Consider the following 20,881-nt stretch of genomic DNA (forward strand, 5'->3'; position numbering starts at 1 on the left):
CGATCGTTGAGTGAAGATGAAACACTCAGGGCATCATGAGAAGCCCCCAGCAGCCAAGGCCTAATAGTATGTAACGAAGTGAGGACTCGGGGTAATCCGATCGAGCCATAACTTTAAGCTTTATCAGAATTGAAAGTTTTGAGCCTAATCTTAAAAGCAGAGAGGGTGTCTGTCTCCTGAATCCAAACTGGGAACTGGTTCCACAGAACAGGAGCCTGAAAGCTGCTTCTCATTTTACTTTTAAATACCCCAGGAAGCACAAGTAAGCCAGCAGTCTGAGAGCGAAGTGCTCTATTGGGGTGATATGGTACGATGAGATTTTTAGGATAAGATGGGGCCTCATAAGTCAAGTCCTAATATGTGAGCAGAAGGATTTTGAATTCAATTCTGAATTTAACAGGGAGCCAAGAGAAGAAGAGGAGAGAAGCCAGTATAGGAGAAATATGCACTTTCTTTGTAATCCCTATCAATAATACCTTGTTAACTCAAGATCAACCAGGCTACTTTGAGCTGATAGAACCAAGGCAAGCAGTAGAGCATCTCTAAACCTTTGAAGCAGATGGGCTTCAGTAGCAGACCACCCTGGGTAACATTTCTGTCAGCTAAGAACTGGAAACTAAAGCTGCATTTCACATGGGCTCATCAAAATTGGACATAAGGAGATGGAAAAAGTTTGCTTGGACTCATGAGTCTTGATTTCTGCTACGACACTGATGGTAGAGTCAGAATTTGACATAAGCAACATGAAAGCATGAATCCAGCCTATCTTGTATCAGTGGTTCAGGGTTGTGGTGGTGTAATGGTGTGGGGGGTATTTTCTTAGTACACTTTAGACCTTTAGGGCAAAATGATGAGCATTGTCTAAAGCCACGGCCTGAGTGTTGTTGCTAATCATCCCTTTGCAACCACAGTGTATCCATCTTTTGATGGCTGCTTCCAGCAGGATAACACACCACATCACAAAGCTCAAGCCATCTTAAACTGGTTTTGAACATGATAACGAGTTCACTGTACTCAAACGGCCTCCACAGTCACCAGACCTCAATCCAGCTTTGGGATGTATTGGGACAAGAGATTTATATCGTGGATGTGCAGCCAAATCTGCAGTAACCATGAGGTGATGTCACGTGACTATGAATCAAAATCTCTGAAGAATATTTCTGGCACCTTGCTGACCCTGCGCCACAAGGATTTTAGGTAGTTCTGAAGTCAGATTTAAATATATCACTAACTATATCGTTATATTGTTGTACTGTTGTTACTGTTTTTCACTTATCAAATTGTGCAAAGCAAGAATAAAAAAACAAACAAAAAAAACCTCAATTTAAATTGAAGAAATGACACTGAGTGTTGTTAATGAAGTAATCTCTAAATGACTAACTTTTTTCTGGTGGCGATAAAGCACACCAGGTTGCACATATGCTTTCTGAGCCGAGTCAGTCATTGTGATGTTATGATAGAGGTACATTACTGACAAAAAGAAATAATTTCCTTTTCTGAGTGCAGTTCCTAATAGCCTTCAATCATGTAATATACTGACCATCAAGCACCGCATTCACAAAACAAATCCAACTGAGAGGAAATATGTCTTTGCAGTGGCATCACACCATGCCCACATAGCACCGGTTTAATAGGGCTTTTCATTTACACCTCCTTTCACACCTTCTCAACTATTCTGTCGATTGTAATGTGTTGACACCGTCGCTTGTCGAAGGTCATTGTCATCCTTTCACACATTGCAGCTCCTGCTGGGGCTTTTGCAGCAGTCTCTTGTGTTAGATTCAGTCCTCGGTTTGAACGTCGTCTTTGCCGAGGACGACACCGCTCTAGTGACAAATGACAAATGCGAAGGTGAGAGACAATGAAATTTGCAGAAAGATCAGTATCTACTGAAAACTCGCGTAACTTTGACACCTCCGTCTAAACAGTTTCCCTGGCAGCCACCCAGAGCCATGAAGGTGAGTGATAATGACATCTCTGACACTGCTATGACAGTGCCAGATTCACTGGCTAGCAGAGGCAGACCAATTTATTGGTGCATATAAACTGACATCTGTACTTTCTCACTGCTGCCGTTCGTCTCCTACAGTTAGCCGTTCCAATGGAAAATCGTACATCAGAGCAATAAAGTGGGCAATAGGTGGCCTTTCACACACTGCCTAAAACTAAACTTTCAGAATCACTAGGCAGCAGTTACTAAGCAAGTGTAAAGCAGAGTGTTTACATTTAATGACACCAGAGCAGATTTGCTGTGAAGCCAAGCTGATTGTTTTATGTCACAGAAATAGACTGTCTAAGCCAAAGATATAAACAACTTGGCAATGCCAAGTGCCTTGCTAGAAGCATCTGCACTTTAACAAGCTGATATGTTTCACCACATGGCCTTCATTAGCCTTAAGAAACCAGCATGAAAACATAACACACAGAGCAATATATGTTAGTGGAAAGGAATAACTTAATTTCACTGTGCTGATGATACTTTAGGATATATACATTCAATTTTGGGATATCTTTATGAGATATATCTTACATGTTCTGTGTGCCTATAATAAATATTATGAAATCAAAGTAGGTTTTTATCACTGTTTTGTGTTTTGATCTCAAATTCACCAGCATAAACAAGCAAAAAAAGGGCCTGTCTCTGCTCTTTTGGGGTGGAAATCCACAGTCTGATCTTTATCAATGTCCAATGAGGTCCATGATACATATTTTATATTGTATAGTGCAAACACATTACCAAAGTGCTGCTGCTGCTGCACACAGCTGTTTTTCTCCTTTGTGGCTATTGATAGGTGCAGTTCTCCAGCAATGTTTTTATGACAGCCTTGGAGACAGGAGGACAGCTGCCCTCTCCCACTGCATTACTACAGGAGTGCCGCTAGCTAACAAACCCAACGTTAGCACGGTTAGCTGTTGGCACTAATGAGAAGAGAAACTGAATGTTGCTAATGCCGTTTGGTGCAGGTGGATTAAAACTTTTGCCAACTTCTTTTCAAAATATGAGTAAGATGACGAAAACATGGTGTCAATAATGACCGAAACACTGTTGTGGCCTGGTTGGTTTGGAGGTTGAGAGGAAGAGTGGCAGGATGTGGGAGGAATTTCATCTGAAGTCTTGTTACTGAAAAAAAGAAAAAAAAGGGAGTTTCTGCATCAGGTATGTTTTTATTTCTTTCTCTTTTCCATCTTAAGTTTTGCCAAACATCTAATTTATACATTTGTGCCATTGTATGTGCAACAGACATAAATAAAAGTAGAGACTTCTGCTGTACTGTTTGTGATTAGACTATTTCATACACTGATATAAGGATCATTTGAACCAAAATACATAAGCTTTCTACAAAACAGAAATGTATATATATATTTATCTGTGCCATTTTAATTATGCTAACTGGCTGCACTAGGGTTATCCAGCGACCTAGCTTTGTTAAATGCTGTGCCTGCCTAGGGTCTGAAATTAGGTAGTAGCAAATGTTGTTGTTATGAGAGTCACTTTTCTTATGCATGGTCTTGGTAAAAATAAAGAATAAAACTAAACTGAGAGATTAGTGAATGGATAGCTAAGTCGAACTCACTTTTACACATCCAGTTTACAAGGTTGTTTTGTTTTTGTTTCTGTATCCATGGGGAATTTATAAAACCTGACTTTGCTCTACTTATTTGTATTGTATTGTACTATTATATAAGATGCTTAGCTGAGGATATCCTTATTGCTCACTGTTAGTTGCTGGTCTGCATTTCTCATTTAATGTGATGTCTGTCTTAGTAGAAATGTATATTATGATTTTGAATAAGTATTGGTAAATGGACTGATTCTTATATAGCACTTTTCTACTCTCCTGGAGTATTCAAAGTGCTCTATACAACATGCCACGTTCATCCAATCACACAAGTACTGTTTCTACCTAACATGTAGACTGGAGCCAGGGATCGAACCACTAACCTTACGATCAGTAGATGACCCGCTCTACCTCCTGAGCTACATCCACCCCATAACTGCAATATACTAACCATATTTACTGAATCTATACTAAAATGTATAGATTCTGGGCTGCCATCATTCCTTCATCTGTTCGTTTGTTATCTGGTGTCTGGAGCTTACCACAGTCTTTACTGAATGGCAGCTCAGGATGTTTCTGATCATCTGAACAAACAAAGCTCATTGCTGGCACTGATTGCTGAAAACGTCCTGCTCAGCACTTCAGAAAGACTTCTGACTCATCATCATCATCACCGCCATCGCTCATCACAGGCTTTGTTTCCTAACAAATAAGTCACAAGAACAGCAGAGACTGCCCCCGGGGGTGCTTTATGTTTCTGAGTATTTTCCGCGGATAGCTGATGCAACACATATTGAGTTACATTGTGTTTTTGCAGACAACCAATGCTCAGTTCAGGCAACGAGCCAACGTGTAGTGTCACATTGTAAAGCTGTGGGAGGCCTGAATTAATTAGGCTTTCGACAACACTAGCTACACGGCATCGTTTGAAGCTATGTAAGATCAACCAAAGCAGATCTGATGTGTGTTTAAATTTGACAGCAAGTGATGGTGAAATATGTTTTCCTGCTTTCTCTCAGACAGCGAGCGGCCCATCTGCAGGTGGCCGGCTGGGCTTGTGCCTGACTGATGAAGTGTTGGCTGGATTGACGGCGGTGATGGGGCAGCTGGAGTTTGACAAGGTATGAATGTGTGCCTTTTTTTCAGTGAGGCTGGATAATAATTGAGAGCTCTTTCAGAGGGATGAAAAAAATAAAAGGCTTCACTGTAACTCTGAACTGATTAATTCTGATAAAGCAAATGGCAGCCAGACTCCCCTCCATCACAGTGCTTTATAAATATAGAAACTCCCACCAACTCTAAGAGCAGGTACATAATGTGTCTCAGCTGGATCATATCACCTAATATATCACTGCACTTCATCCACAGCCATACCTCTCTAATGCGGCACATCACTAGTGCTTATTGGCAGGAACACAGACAGGTGGGTTACGTTGCATGTTGATCATTTAACAACAAAGATAAAACACCATTCTGCCTTTTCCACACGACAGGATGTACTTTTGTGTGTAAACAAATACTAAATAACAAAGAAGAGTTCATGCCAGATTTAGAGAAGGAACAGAGAGAAGAAAAGCAGGGCTCAAAAACACAGGCTTCCTTGTTCCTTCACTGGCTCCGTCGTTACCAGGCAGAGTTCTTCCAGCCAGACAGCCAATGAGCCACCAGTCTAGCCAGACAACCAGCACGCCAACCACATAGACTTCCACTCAGCCAGTTTACCATCTGCCTGGTAAGTTTGTCATTGAGCGAGCCAACGCCCGTCTGCACTGGTGAGGCACTAGTGGCTACTTTGCTTGCTTGTCTCAGTCCCAAAATCACACACACACACACACACACACACACACGCACACACACACAAGTACATCTTTCCTCAGCCACAGTCTCCTTCACAGCTACTTATACACACACACATGCACACACACAACAGGAGAGAACTCTCTTATTTCTGCCTGTTCCTCAGTCCTCAGCCACAAAACACCCAAAACAAAAGGCTGCTACCCGTTGCCCAGCTCCCACATCCCCTGCTTCGCTCCGCAGCGCCTTCAGAGTAATCGATGCAAGGTAATTTGCCGGTAATTAATTTGCCGTTCGTTTGCATTTATTAAAGCTGTGCATGCTGACAGTTGTTTTGCGTGGCATCCAGCTCACCCCGGGCTAATCAGCACCTTTAGATTCGGCAAACTTATTTACACCAAAACAAATACGTGTACACAGACCAGCGCTCTCTGTAATCCTCTGCCCGGTTTACCCTTGAGCCCTGCTGGACATGAAGCATAGTACCCCTGTTTATTGTTGATGTATGCAAATGTGCCACATCCATCTGTTTGTTTAATTTAGATTTTGCTTGTTTCCAGCCATGTTCCCGCCCCTCCTACTCCACCTCTCCCTCCCCTCACCCCCCATCCACACCTTCTATGTCTCCTGCTCCTCCTCCTCCAACCCCTCCTCGCTGTCTCCTTCATACTGCTCAGACATCAGAGTGCTCATCTGCTTAGATCGCAGCCAGCTCTGACGTGGTCAGGACGGGGGGGGGGAGTGTCCACTGTCCCGTCCCGGTCCGTATGCAAATTGGTCGTGTTTTGATTTAAAGACAGCTGCATATTTCATTAAAGTCACCAATGTAGATGAGACCAGAAAAAGCATACCTCTCCAGGGATGCAAAGGTTGTTTAGCTGGAGTCAGTGTTGTGGGAGCTGCTGTTTAGTGCTGCAGTGGGGAACAAATAGAGGAGACGAAAGGGCTGCCCAGGGACTGCTTTGGGGTTTAATGGGGCTGACTGACTGGCACATAATTTAAAGCTCACACTGATGCAGAATGTGAATGAATGCACACTGCATGATAACCAAAGCAATTGACAATGAAATATAGACTAGCCTTCAAGGTACTTTGGCATGCCAAGTCAGTTGTATTTCCACCAACCGCTGCCAGGCTGCTGCGAGAAAACAGTAAACCCGGTGTCTGTGTAATAAAATGGCTTGTCGTGTGGCCATCCCTCCACTCTGTGGCAGATAGACTGTTCCCTGTGGACTGGGTGACAGACAAAACGTTGCTTCCCCAGAACATTTTCAGCTGTTGTAGCTGTGACAGAAGTCACCTAGACCTACAGTTATAGTTCTTCAGTTTGGTTTTACGAGTGCAACAAACCTACAGTTGCATGAATAATTACCTGAATCCTTGTTACTGTTAGTCTGAATTAATAAATTCCTAAACGGCATCTTTCCCCTGCTTTATTCTCCTTTTGCTATTACTAGTTGAGGGTGATAGTTGTCCAAGAGATGAAAGAGGGGTGATGTATAGGCAGGTGGGCATGCTGTAGGGTTAAACAGTGCAAGCAGGAACGCTGGGGGAGGATCTGCTGGCATCGAGCCAGCTCTGGTTGAATTCAAAGACATGGGGAGGAATTGAGAGGAGAAAGCGTTGGTTGCTCTGCATAAACCATCAGAAACAATAGAGGAAGAGAGCAAGTGGTTCTGGTTTTCATTGACAGGGCTGATTATATTTATGCAGGAATGGAAGTGCGGTTGCGGGGGAAAGGCATTAAAAGGGGTAGTAAGATGTGGGCAGGTGCATGGAGTGCTATTATAGGTGGCCCCACTGCAAAGCCAAGGACATATACCCAAGAGGAGCTGATTGAATGCCATGCCAATAAAAGGAGGCAGTTTCATGCACCATTGACCGAGTTGGCATCCACGCAGTCTCACTGTAATGAAACCCCCTTCGAGGTCAAGATAATATGAATCACATTGTGTTGGTCTGTAGCTCGCACTGCTCAGAGAGAAAATGAAAGCCCAAACCTGTTTTTTTTCCTTCTTCTTGTGTTGCTCTTAGAGTACGTTGCATACGTCTAATGTTTTCATTTTATGTCAAAATAAGAAGAAAATCAGATTGTTTGTTTGACAGAAATGAAAAGATCAAATTCTGAGTCACAATAGGTGGGGAAGATAATCAGATTTGAGCCCACGGTGCGCCTACAGCCAGAGAGATTGTCCTTTCATTTTCTCTGTAGGCAGAGCAGCGTGTCCCCGAGCAGACTAATAGAATGCTTGTCTTGTGTCTTCTCAGCCATGAACTTTTCTCTGTCACAATTACATTCAGTCTGGAAGCATGTGTGCCTTGCAGCCAAATACAGTATATTAACTAAAATGAAGCAGTCAGATGCTTTTGTTGATCTCAATGAGAAGTCGTTGGAGAAGTCTGGTTCTCAGCAAAAAAACAAAACAAACAAAACTATTTGTTTAGATATAGTTTAAGGACAAGAAAGACAAAACTTTAAAAGATAAGAACAATTATTTATATGTAGTTGTACATAAATATAGTGAGCTGATAAAACAGTGAAGTGATTTAGCTATGGTTAAGAGAATACTTACAGTGCTTTTCTAGTGTAAGGGAAAGGGACTGGAGCCAGCTACCATAGGGCGAGAGGCTGCTTGCACCCTGGGCAGGTCGCACCCAGACAACCATTCATGCTCACATTTACATCTACAGGCAATTTAGAATCACCAATCAAGCTAATCCCCCTAGCTGCATGTCTACTGGGTTCATACCCAGGACCTTCTTGCTATAAGGTATCAGTGCTAACCACTGTGCCACTGTGTTTTCCCTTTTTCTGGTATATTGAAAGCATATTGGTTTCAGTAGCTACAGTAATCTACATCAATAGGTCAATTTACAGCATGGACACCTGGAGTTGTAGATGCACAGGAAAAGACTGAGAGAGGAAAACATGGAGGAGCCAACATACTGTCCCAGAAGACATTGTAGGTAAAATGCTGTTGCACTGTGCAGCACCAAAAAAAAACCCCAAACTAAACAAAAACTGAATTAGTAATGTTTAAAGCAAAGATTGTATATAACAGATGGATATAACCAACAGGATGTCATCCTGGTTTATGAAGCCTGGTTTTAAAGCTGTCACTTTGGCAGTGTGCCATTGCCCAGAAGGTGGAGTTGGTGACACACACACACCCCCACCGGTCCCTAGCAAAAAGCGGTTAGTGAGTGGTTGTTTGAGGTTGTTACTTGTCTGCCTGTGAAATTAACTGCTTTAGTAATTTGTATGCAACATAAACGCTACAACAAAGGAGGACGTCGAGGCGAACCCTGGTCAAGTAGGTGCTAAAAAAATACCTGGTACTAGTTACTACCACCTATTGGAAAACCCTAAAGGGGGCTATAAAGGTTCACTTCAGTGACTCAAATTAGTTGTGTTGTAGCCTAGCAGAAAGCTAACTGCTACAGCCACCCTTGTCACCATCTATCTGCCAGTCATTGTAGTTTATGGTTGATTGTTTTCATTTTTAGTGACCGATGTGTTTTACTCAGTTGGTTATAGACAATATTTGACCTCACTGTAAGTTTCAATTAGAAGTTATGCAAAGAAACAAAGCTTTGTGATTTAACACAAGCCAAGAACCATTTTGAATGCAGTGATGTATATTAGTTATTTATTTGCTGCACAGTGTAGGACTATATAGTATTTAGTGTTATTTGTAACAGTACATTTAATGTTTCAGAATAAGTACTCGACCAATTAAAGAATAAATAATAATGCAACATTAAAAAAACTGCCTATCAGAATAAAACATTCAGAAGGCACATGGTTGTGCTCCTGATGTTGCACCATTGCCTCCTGCTGTTTGTCCACAGCTGTAGCATTTGAGGCCAAAAACCCCTCCAAAAACAAACTAATTCCCTACTGTTGGTCCCCAGTATTAATACATATACTGATCCACAGGCACCTTCTCCACTCCATCCACCGCTCCTCTGCCTGCTGCTCACTCATGTTATCAATTCACAGTTTTTCTCAAGGAAAATATAAGTTAAGCTCACCTTATTTACATTTATATGATCAGATTTTCTTCCTTATGGAGGGTATGCAAATTTGCCCTTTTCTTGAGTCTTCGAGCCACATGGTGCGTAGATTTGTTGCGAGGAATGAGGTAAAAAATAATAACATTGCCCTCCAGGAGGAAAGAGGCCCAAGTTAGGATTTCTGGACCTCATGAATTTTGTAACGATCAATTTTGTTTACCGTACCTCCTCCAAGACTTATCGGGATATATGACAGCTTGATTTACACCCGAAATGTCTATCTGTTTTAGTCTATATACTGTTGGCTGCTGCCACTGCAGTGTTCTGTGTGTCATTTTTCATTTTCTCCATGTGATGACCTCTAAATTCCACTATCAGTTAGTGTTTGTGCAACATGGTGAGGTGCCAGAGTGCACCGAGTTACTGGTCATGTCTGAAAAGGCAAATTTGAGGGCTGGATGGATGAAACTTATTTTACTGAAAAAAATAAAAATAAAATAAAAAGCATATTTGTATTTGTGTATGTGTACAAGTGAGGGCCAGAAAATGTGTATGATGGTGAGTGCTTTACCTGACTGAAACTCGGCTAGGCTTTGCACTTAGTGTGCACATGGTGTGTGTGTCCGGTGGAGGGAATAGCTTTCGAGCAAATTGCTTTCTGCCAGCATATTGCCACCGCCAGTCTTTATTCCCCAGGACGAGAAGGCATGTCTCAGACGATTACAGCCCCAAACTCAGGCTCGTGCTGCTGGCCTGCCCCACTCAGCCCATAGCCCTTCTTTACAATACAGTCCTCTATACCATGCTATACCCAGCATGAATGCTGATATAGAATATTTAACAGACACTCCAAGCGAAACCCAATAATATAATCAGGTAATAAGAAATTAATTTTCCCCCTGGCTGCGCATTGACTGGGGTGTTGATACAGGGAAGAGAAATCAGGAGGCAAACGTCGGTGAGGGAATGCAGTAGGTAGCTTGGCCTCTCTCTCGCCCTCCCTCGCTCTCGTTTTCTCTCTGTGTGTGCATCAACATTTCTCATGACACACTTCGGTGATTTGATAGCCAACCCCACGCATCCATTCACACGCCCCATGCTCCCGTGCACATACAAATTTGAAGAAACCCTCAAAATAACAAGGAAGCCTCGGTCTCTACTCCACTGAACTGATGACCAAAGCAAGAAAGCCACTCGTGATAGCCACGCAACAATACATGCATATGCATAATAACACATAGCAACGACAGTCTCTTACACGTGGTGAGTGGCAGTGGCGTGCTGGCCTGCACCACATACAGATGTTGGTGTGGCAGATGCTTCATGCTAGTAAGAAAGTAGCATCTTTCTGGTTTTGTGACCCACTACGTGTTTGATTTGTCCTTTCTTTTCTCACTTTTCATTCCAACCCTCTGCATGCATTTTTCTTCTTTCTCTCTTTGAATATCTGAGCGTGTCCTTTATGTGGTTAATTAGGAGGCAGGAGTCCATTGGTGTCATTTCTCTGGTGTTTTATTGTCTTCCCCTTCTTGTCTCTCCCCCCCCCCCCCAGTCCCCAACTGGGAGACATCAATAACCCTGTCCCCCAACACACATTTCATGCCAGAGTATCCACGGCCCTGGCTGCTCTCGCCTGGCATAGCCATCCATCTCTATGCACTCCCTCTTCTTATATCACCCACCACCCACCCGCTTCTCTCTTCTTCTCTCTTCCAACACCCCCCTCCCCATGCTGCTTCTCCATCCCGTGCCATCGCCTCTCTACCTGGAAGCATTTGTCATCCTCGCTTACTGCGAGCTGCGGCCGACACAGTGAAAAAAAAAAAAAAAACAGGAAAAAACCCTCAGTGGCAATATGCAAAAATGCGAAAAGGTAGATGCGAGTTGCCCTGGCAACGGCTCTGAGGTTATTTCCAAGCACTGATGGAAATCAATGTCATGTGCCAGGCAGGCAGGCACCTCCGTCCTCAGGAAAATTAGAAAAAAGGGGGGAGGAGGGAAGGAGGGAAGGAGGAGAAGGGAGGGCTAGAAGGACAAAGAAAAATGCAGAGGAACAGAAATCAGGTTTTTCTCCTTTCTGAACCTTAAGGGTTCCTGACCTTTCTTCAAAGAAACTCCAGGCATGCTGGCATGTTATTCAGTTCTGCTGTGGGTCACTTTGGTCTTTGTTTTTGCCTTTGCATTCACCATAAATTGTTTCCTTTTTCTGTAAGTTACTGCCTGCAATTACTGCCACGAGCCCCGTTTCATCTTTTAATGTGCAAAGCGGAAAAAATATTTTTTCTGGTTGAAAGTACACCAAATTAACAAGATAAATAAATACATGTAGGAAACATGCAAGAGCATACAAACATAGAAGAAGAAGAGGATTTTGAAAAAGGCATATCAGTATAATTATGTTTTTTGTGGCTTTTTTTGTTATTTACTTCTGATTTTTCTTTGAAACTTGACAACTGAATTTGATTTTGGAGCAGTTTCCCTCAAGCATATTGAGTGAATATCTTTTTGGACGTAAGTGGGCCAAAGCTCCACTGCTAAACTCCTCCAACGCTAAAAGAATGACTAGCTTGGTCTTGAACTTGTCATATATTAGATAATGTTAAATACCTGCTTATAAATTATCCAGTCCGTTTGTAAAAAGCAGCATGTGCTCAAAATATTTTCTTAAAAGAAAATCAATTCATGCAGCGCAGTATATCCAGAGGATAGTGTAGAAGCAGTGTCAGTGCCATACACTGTCTATAACAGATGGATACGTGTTTGAAAAGAGAAGCCACTGAGGATGTGCCTAAAAACTTCATTCTTTCTATTGGTCATCAGCGAGGCGACGGTTGACTGCAAAAAGAAGTCGCTTTGTATATAAGTCAATAGGAAAGTGATCCTCAGTGCTTTCTAGTTGTGTTTATGGTGTCAGTTAGTTTTAAGTATACAGCACAATCTTTATTTTATTAATTATGATTCTTAATTAATTTAAAAAAGCCCACAAAGACGGCATGCTTTTGAGCGGGGCTGCTAAGGTTAAAAGCTGGTTGGTTCAAAAGTGTCAGGGGATGACAGTAAAGTCACCACACAGAGACAGAAGTGCAAGAAAAGCAGCATTAAAGGCACAGACAGTGGCTGCACTCGACACGTTGTACAGTGTTTCACTTCAGCGCTTCGTGTGTTATCACTTAGCTCTTCTCCCACAAACTGGCTGTTCTAAAAATTTTGACACTGCCCCCTGGTGACAATAAACAGCTACAACATATAGAAAACTGTGCAAAGCTGTGCAGCAATGCTGGTCCCTTCAGCCTCGCAGCCAAATCCCTCTGTACTCATCCATGTTTGTTTCTATGTTTGTTTTCATCAGTAGTTGTAGTTTATTGAGATACAGCCACATCTGAACTGAGATGCAGTATTATGCAGTCGGCTAATGAGCACCCTAAGCTTTGTTTATCTTTGCCCTGTATGGTGCCTGCGTTAATAAAAATTCCCTTTGGAAGTGGAGGAACAGTAAAGTATATATTGGAAAAGAAGGGCATTTTTATTATCATTTAGTTTACAGCAAGTGATATATTGAATTGATTTTCCTAGGGTGGAATCAATAACCCATAAACTCGAATTTATAGTGTAAACTGCTGGAACCACCACAGGCCATCTCTGACAAGTCTTGTATCAGTGTGGCTGGCGGCTGCGGAATAGATGGGCCATGCATGCCAAGTCAATAGGTTTTCCTCCTCATTTGCATACCTAACATGGCGTTCACACTCCAGTTGACACATTTGCAACCCGCCACTTATCCCATTACCGGCTGTCCCTGGTCACAGCATTGTTTGCTGTGTCGGCACTCTTTCTTGTTGCCTTGCTGCCTGGCTCATTCCCTCCTCTGTTTTGTGTCGATGCACTCGCGTGTTTGCTTGGATGCTGGTGAACTTGATGCAACTGGGCACACGATCAGACACGCATGCCAGCACACATCCTCGCATACATACATAATACTACTCTCAATAGTGCATTCCAGTTATAGCATGAGATATATGTAGGATTACCAAAACAAAGCAAATGAAAAGAAAACTAAAACTAAATATTTCTGCATCAAATCCCAGCTACAGTGTTTTAAATGGACATAAGCAAAGTAATACAAACTGTATTTTTTCTGTAACGTTTTCATCTTTCATATGGTCATAACGGTCTTTGACATCATCTCAGCACCAACACAAAAGACCACAAGTAAATATCCTCCTTATACACACGCACGCACACTGAACTACCCCCCCCCCCCCCTCTGTTTTGTGAGTTGCCAATATAGGGGTAATAATTTGTCATTAAGGTTTAATTTTTGTTGGCGCCTTTGCTCTGGATGTTTAATTTGAGTCTTAAATAAACTCCCCATAACCTGCAGCCATTTTTGCCTCCTATCCTCCTCCCTCTCTTGCTCCCTCACTGCCTGGCCGCTGCCTCCCTCCCTCCAACATTCTCATTCCCTCTTTTCAGAGGGCGGCATTACAACCTAAGTAAAACCGATTCCCACTGGCAACAAAAAGAAACAAGGATGAGCTACCTTGTTCACCTTCAGTTTCGCTGCAGGATATAGTCCGTTACTGTCTCACAGAGCCACAGTGGCATTTGCTTCTTCCCTAAATGGGCGAGTTAGAGTATGCTGCTCTGCAGTGAGTCTTTTGGAGTTTCATGTTTTACAGCAGGGGGTCTTGATATCTCTCACACAAGACTTACATGACATTTCTGTTGAGCTCTGTTATCAAATGGCTGTGTAAACCGGCTTACACCAACACTCTGAACTCAATGAACTTAAAATCACTGAGCAGATTCTCCATGGTGGAGGACTGCAGCCAAACGTTGTATGTCACCCGTGGATTTTCCGATAAGATCGTTTTCCATCCTGCACATCTATTTTTGATGTGCTGTGTTGGTGGCGTACGGAATAAATGAATATTCATGACTTTTCGGAAAGCCTATATGTATCATAGTGATTTCCACCCATGTCATCAAGCTATGCAAATTACATCCTCACATCTCCATACGACCGTACAGCCCCCGCTTTCTCTTTAATTAATGGTGCTGAGAAAATGTTTTTTCTTCCAAGGAAAAATTAGCTCCTTCAAGATGGAATTGGTGCAGATATTAATGAGAAGTGATAATTCAGGACTTGTTTTTGCTTTGATGACTGAAGAAACCGCACGTTCCCTAAATGGCCACACATCTTTATGTTGCTGTCCTGAAACTGAAGTTCTTGAACCCTATACGGGATGAATATTTATGGTGACGTCTGATTGGACGGTCTTTTAAATATTTGTAGTCCTTATCTATAATCCAGTTCTTCATCTTGTATTAATTAACTGACAAATCAAATATGCACATTGATATGACGTAGAGCTCATTTGCAGTAGCAAATCCATTTTCTAACAATACATGAAAGTACCTGCCAGGTTGCAAAATGTTCATATAGAACATACCATATAGAAATTCGTCAGTAACAGCATCTTTTGTTCCCTTCCCCTTACAATACTTAATGTTTTAAATTAAATAAAGTAAGATAACAGCAGAGAGATGTTATGGTCAGCATTTACTATAAATGATCTCACAAAGATACAAACTTTAAAGGTACTTTTTGTAATTACCCTCTACAGAATTTGACTGAAACAAACACCTCCAGGGGGCAGCATTTTACCAGTGGGCATGCTGAAATATGTTTGAACACTGTGAATAAGAAAGTGCTCAGAATGCCTTTCTTCGTGACTATTTATGATTATTTGGTGCTTTAACTTTGCATTTTTGTCTTGATAACACCGTGGTTTTTTTTCTATTTATGCAATAATGCAATTATTATGACAAAACAAAAATTCAAGTTATTTGCATGTGTTCATTACCAACAAAATGAAAGAATGTAGAGTATTTTAAGTCCTATCTATGTTTGTGGCTCCAAAAATAAAACATAAAGCAGCCTAACAGTGAAAGAAATTTTTAACTTCAGTTGATATCTTCTTAATACAGCACATTGACATTGTTGGTTCTTTACAATCTGTTGGTAGTTTTAAATAATTATGGAACGTTTTAAATGACAATTTCCCCCAAATTTGCCGTGCTGTGTAAATGTAAACAAAAACAGAATTCACCGATTTCCAAATTTCATAAACTCATTTTTTAATCACAATAAAACAAACGTGAGACATTTTACCATTTCATGAAAAATGTTAGTTGATTTTTTTTTTTATTTCATGGCAGCAACACATCAAAACAAAAAAACTGGGAAAGGGAGAACAAAAGGCTCTAGTGGTACTATTACCACTAAAAAAAGTGGTACTAAAAAGAAACAGCTGTTTTGCAGCTAATTAGGTTAATTGGCAACAGGTCGGTGTCATGATTGGCTATAAAATTTCCATCTTAGAGAGACCAAGATTCTTAGAAGTAAAGCCAGGCAGAGGTTCACCAGTCTACAAAAAACTGCATCTACAAATTGTGGAACAATTTCGGCAGTGTAAAATCATCTTCACATCATCATAAGAATCTGAAAGACAGGAGAAATCTCCGTGTACAAATATAAAATGTATCACCAAGTAATATTGATATTGAATGATCTTTAGTCTTTCGAGTGGTACTGTTTTAAAAACAGACATGATTCTGTCACAGAGTTCGCTGCATGAGCTCAAAAACACTAAAAGGAATTGTGATCTGCGAACACAGTTCACCATGCCATCCAGCAAAGAAGAAACCATATATGTACATTATCCAGAAAAGCCGTTTTCTTTTGACCAAAGCTCATTTAACATGTAGTAAAACAAAGTAAAAACCTGTTCTGTGGTCAAATGAATCAAAATTTGAAGTTATTTTTTGGAAAACATGGACGTTGCGTCTTCTGGACTAAGTAGGAGATAGGCCATCCAGCTTTTTATCAGCTCTCAGTTCAAAAGTCTGCTTCTCTGATGGTATGTGGGTGCATTAGTGTCGATGCAATTGGCAGCTTAAATATCCAGAATATCCAGATGACACTGATTGGCTGTCGTTCAAACCTCAAATACCTGTATTTTACCTTGCTGTGTGTTCAATGTCCTTCAGGAACATCAGCCATGCTGCACTTTCTACAAACTTCTCAAAACTTCTCATAACATATTATGAGTCATTCTGTTTTATCCTACTGAACTAACAGGCAATGCATTTCATAAATACCTTGCAAAAAGATGTAATTCTTTGTATATTCAGTGGATGTCTTGTGGCTGGCTGAGCACAACTTAATACAATTGTTGTATTAAAAAATACAAAACATACCATTTGCGTTTTTGGCAATAATATAATGAATAGTTCCTGCTTTGTACGAGAGGATCTGGCTGAACTGCTATTGGACCTCTGGCTATCCTGATCATAACCACATTCTGGTTTTTTGGCATTGAACCACAAAGATTTTGGATGAAGGCTAAGACGTCTGATTTCAAGCTGGGTATGTTTCCTGTTTACTCAAAATGCATTTTTATCATTTTTAGGAGACACACTTGAACTTAAATGCTCCCCTGCTGTTAATCCAAATGCTAGCTGAGTTCGCACATGAAGCTTTGGTGTTATTTGGTTTTAAAAGGAAGAATGGAAACGTTCTTTATATGCTGCCAGTACTCTTAATTTAGCTGATAAATAATATTGTTGGTGTAATATTCATATAGATTTAAAAATATATATTTTCTGCTTCATTCCATTATAAAACTACAGACTTGCGCCTAAATGTGACAAGCATTTTAAATGATGAAGGTTTTTTTCTTACACATACCTGCACACCTATACTGTTCTTGTATGATATTGCTTAAGTGGCATTTTACGGTCTCCCACAACACATCTAAAGCCCACAAAGACCCCCCAATCTCCTCTATTATAAGATAAAACACACCTGAGGGTGGGCAGATTTGCTGAATTACAAGTCGTGCATACATATCATCATCAATGGCAAATGTGGGCGACACAAATCTGGTCTTCGTCTTGAAAGATGAAAAAGATGATTGTTTGAGGAATGGAGGTGGACTCATGACGAAGAGAAGGGCAGAAGTGAGGATAAGCGGTAAAGCTGACATTAGGGTCAAGTGCTGATCTCGTGTTCACATTTCCCTTTTAAATCCATCTATATGCATATTCTCACATACACACATAGGAGCCTTTAGCTAGCCGTGTGTGGCTGCACGCCCACATGCTCTGCTGGGAACAACCAGCCAGACACACGTGAAGTCACACTGAGACAAAAAGCAGATGGATGAAATCAAATGAGTAAAGGAGAATATTGCATTTTATTTAACTGTGCTTGTGTGTGCACGTGCCACAGTGAGAATATATAGGAGAGGAGAGAAAGGGAGAATCTATTCAGGATAGAGGCAGTAGATCACTGACAGCCTGCACTGCCATGCTCAGCCAGTTCATTGCTGTCATTCCTTACTTCTTTTGACATTTTCAATTATGTCTTTCACACATGGCTGGGCACTTGTTTTTTTTTTTTTTTCTATGCTCCTCTTATCGTCCTCGTCTGCTTTCCTCTCTCGCTCTCCCTCACTAACACCTTCCTATTCTATTCCCCCACCTTATTCATTCCATTTCCTCTTTAAGTGGCCGCTTCCTCTTTAAGTGGCCGCTCCCTCTTTGCTTTGTATGTCAGCGCCTTTCATATATAGGGGTCAGTTAGCCCACAGATCCCATTACTTCCCAGCTCTGCGGTGGATGGAGCGAGTGGGGGACAGTGGAGTGAGTTAGGATAGGGCAACCAAGGAGTGAAAGGGACCCTGTCAAATATGTCAGGGAGCCCTGTTAAATCTATCAGGTTATCCTGAGGGGACCTGACAGGGCGAGAGGTAGAATACAGGAATACCTGTTTTAATACATGATTATCCCTTTTTTCTTTTTTTTAAACCTATCATTCACCCGATAACAATGGAAAACAGATTAACACTTGTCAGTAGTGTAGACTGAGAAGGCTTCTAGACCAGCGGTCCCCAACCCCCGGGCCTCAGACCGGTACCGGTCCGTGAGTCGTTTGGTACCAGGCTGCGAGAGTTGAGGCTCAGGTGTGAAATGTATAGTTTTCAGGGTTTTTATCGGTTTTCAGCGTTATTTTGTTATCGTTTTGATTGTTAACTCGGTTTTCCTGGGTCTTTTAACGTGTGTTATGAATAAATCTTCTTTTTTTCAAATTATTTTCAAATAATACTAGTTTTATTTTGTTGTATTTATCTGCGACACCTTAAAGGCCGGTCCGTGAAAATATTGTCGGGCATAAACCGGTCCGTGGCGCAAAAAAGGTTGGGGTCCGCTGCTCTAGACTGTAACGTGTATAAAGTTTTCTAGTATGTTATGGTCACCTCTGTGTAAAATGGCAAATGGTCTGTATTTGTATAGCGCTTTACTTGGTCCTAAGGACCCCCAAGCGCTTTACACAATCATCCACACACTGGTGATGGCAAGCTACAGTGTAACCACAGCCGCCCTGGGGCGCACTGACAGAGGCGAGGCTGCCGGACACTGGTGCCACCGGGCCCTCTGACCACCATCAGTAGGCAACAGGTGAAGTGTATTGCCCAAGGACACAACGACCGAGACTGTCGGAGCCAGGGCTCGAACCGGCAACCTTCTGATTACAAGACGAACGCCCAACTCTTGAGCCACGATTGCCTTAACTTCAGCTTTGAGAGTGAAAGTTACTGTAATCAGCATTCTCCAATCCATGTCACGCATTAAGGAAAATAGCCCCTGATACAGGGGTTGCCTGCTTAACCAGGACAGCTATAGGGGTTTGCAGTAATCAGTATAGTCTTATGCATGGATTTTCAGCATTTAGGATTTTTACCCAGGAAACTGGGGTTCTTGTTCCATTTTACTTCATTATTTCAAATTATTTTTTAGATTTTCTTTAGTTATTAGTTGCTATTGTTTCATTCTTACTTGTTTTATGTTTTTAAGTTTAGACCAAATAAAATATGTAGCTAGCAAAAGTTTGCCAGTTTTTACTTGTGACTCAGAAGAGCTATTTTTAAGGAATTTTTGACCAAAGAAATCTGTGTGAAGTTGTAAATAACAACATTACTAATAGGTTAAAATAATTCAAATCTTTACCACATGTGACTACTCTGCAGGCTATGATTATCTGAAACTCCTCCTTTGTACTTTTATTGCAATTTTTTGTTATATTTTTCAAATTACAGAACTAAAATATTAACATGTTTTTACACCTTTTTAAGTAGAAAAATGGTGACTTCTTTGGGGAAATACCCATGCTTGTGAAAATGACTCAAAAATAAAATTAACAGAAAAATAGCTAGCGACAGTTTCTGTTGCAAAATCTGCAAACAAACAATGCACTATTTTGGCCCGAATCCTTGTCCAGGAAAACTCTCAGCTATTAGGGGAAACCCCTCGCTCAGTGTAGCCACACACACCCAGAGGTACGACCTGGCCAGTCATTCAGCAAAATTTGCTCTCTTTGTGATGCTGGTGACTTTTCTGTGTGGCTGCAGAAGTTTAATCATAGTAATCCAAAGAACAGACACAGTTTGACATCTTCATGTCAAACATTCATAGAAAAAAAGAAAATAAGTAGAAAAAATTTTTTTTTTCATGTTCATTTCAGGAAACAAGTTTAGCACGTCAGCTTGGTTTTCACATTCTGCACCATAATTAGTCCAAATCCAATTTCAACGTGACTAAAATGGTAATTTATCCAATAAAACAATAAATCACTAATCTAATGCACTTTCAGTAAACTTTTTGCGGGACTCTTACAAGTCATGGTTGTGATTGTGATGATTATGACAAAGCTTTATTATTACAACAGTGATGTTAATACTTCTTCCATCACACACAAACAAAAGAGGTAACAAAACCCGAGACTGAAAATGAGTATCACCATCCCAATAACAGTAAACACAAAGGCTGTCTTTCATATAGGAAGCATTTAAATACTGATTGGTGGATTGGCTCTCTGAATGATTATCTGACTAACTAATTGATTGAACCATAATGAGGACATGATGTTTTTCTCCACTAAGAACATCAGAGGAGACACAACATCCATAATGCATGTTTCATATTAGGGAAGGAAGGGATCATTCAAGACTAACTGATGGATTTACTGATTGATTGGCTGACTGAATGACTAATTGATTGGTTTTGCAATGAGGGTAAAACACATTTTTCTCCATTAAGGTGAACCAGAGGGGATTCCCCTTGCTGGCAGCCATGATGTAATGTGTAGGTTCTAATGACCTCAGCATAATCACCACCATTATGAAACAGGCACTCTGCTCTCTAAACCACTTCATCATCAGTGTTGCCTACTCATCCCGACAGCCATCGCTCATTCACTTTTTGCTCCTCTTTAACTAAGTGAGCCAAACAGATTACCAGCAATGCTGCCAGAATTGCAGCCAAATCGAAGCAGAAATTTAGCTGGCTGCCAGCAAAGCTTTGTTTGTCTGAGTTTGGATGAAAAAGAGAGAAAGTGAGTGGCTGTGTGTAAATGTGAGGTGGTAGACTGCTGGCATTGCAGA

General features: G+C 41.2%; 1 long non-coding RNA gene across 1 annotated transcript in view; it reads left to right on the forward strand.

Moving 5' to 3' along the window:
* LOC146516711 (uncharacterized) overlaps positions 1 to 20,881 on the forward strand; it is a 138,523-nt gene that overhangs the window by 96,440 nt on the left and 21,202 nt on the right. Inside the window, exon 2 of the long non-coding RNA XR_014874694.1 lies at positions 1 to 20,881. This exon is cut by the window's right edge and continues 21,202 nt beyond it. This is a non-coding gene — a long non-coding RNA (uncharacterized LOC146516711).

The sequence above is a fragment of the Neolamprologus multifasciatus genome, chromosome 6, assembly GCF_963576455.1.
Source record: "Neolamprologus multifasciatus chromosome 6, fNeoMul1.2, whole genome shotgun sequence".
NCBI lineage: Eukaryota > Metazoa > Chordata > Actinopteri > Cichliformes > Cichlidae > Neolamprologus > Neolamprologus multifasciatus.